Source organism: Pteropus alecto, unplaced genomic scaffold (genome assembly GCF_000325575.1).
Source record: "Pteropus alecto unplaced genomic scaffold, ASM32557v1 scaffold396, whole genome shotgun sequence".
Classification (NCBI taxonomy): Eukaryota; Metazoa; Chordata; class Mammalia; order Chiroptera; family Pteropodidae; genus Pteropus; species Pteropus alecto.
In genome coordinates this window covers 386,743-387,549 of record NW_006438082.1, presented here as the reverse complement: position 1 = coordinate 387,549, position 807 = coordinate 386,743, and the positions used below count along the sequence as shown (strand labels likewise).

General features: G+C 58.6%; 1 protein-coding gene across 1 annotated transcript in view; it reads right to left on the bottom strand.

The window, feature by feature from the left end:
• The window catches only part of ABCD1 (ATP binding cassette subfamily D member 1), a 17,479-nt gene that overhangs the window by 9,513 nt on the left and 7,159 nt on the right, over positions 1 to 807 (bottom strand). The gene's annotated exons all lie outside the window — the stretch shown is intronic.

Genomic DNA, 807 nt, shown 5'->3' with positions numbered 1-807 from the left:
GCCGATTCTGAGGGTATTGGATATGGGGGAGCGAGCAGCACCCACTGGGGGTTTCGGGGGAAGCCAGGGCTCCTGAGGCTGAAGCGGTGGGAAGGGCTCTATCCAGGGGCACCTGTTGGTCGGAGGGAGGATCCTCAGGGATATGGTGGCAGTAGGGCAGGAAGGGACAGGAAGTTGGCTTAGGGCACATGGCCTCCAGAGCAGCTCAGGTGCAGCGTGAGGTGGAAAGGGGACGTGATGGCTGGCCAGAGCGCTTGAGTCATGTTCTGGAGCCTGGCCCAGGAATCCAGGGGACTGAGTGAGGAAGTGGGGTTGTTAATCCCCAGTCTAAGGTTCTGGACCTTCCTTCTTACTGTGCCCCTGGGGACACAGTTCCCAACAAGCAAGTGGACACAAGCCCTCTTCCCAGGATATCCTGAGAGCTGGACAGTGACTGCACATTAAGGGGAAGGGTCTGCAGGTGCCCGGGGCATTCTGGCAATGGCTGGCACCTTCCTAGAGACGGAACCAACTGCCCTCGGGCAGCTAAGACCAGGGCCTCAGAGCAGTACACCCAGCAGCTGTGCGCAGGAGGCCGCCCCTCCCCTGGGCCCTCCACCTTTGCAGGGCCAGCAGGCCAGAAAGGGCAAAGGCATCTAAATCTTCTCCAGTTGATAAGTGCCTCTTTCCTCCCCCCAGCCCCCGGGGTTCTCAGCCTCCCTGAAGCACCTGGAGCGGGGAAAAACAGACAAAAATCCAGGCCTCATTGAGATCCCAATCTATAGGGGCAGAGAGACTATAAACCAGATAGCTAAGTGCAATAGAAAG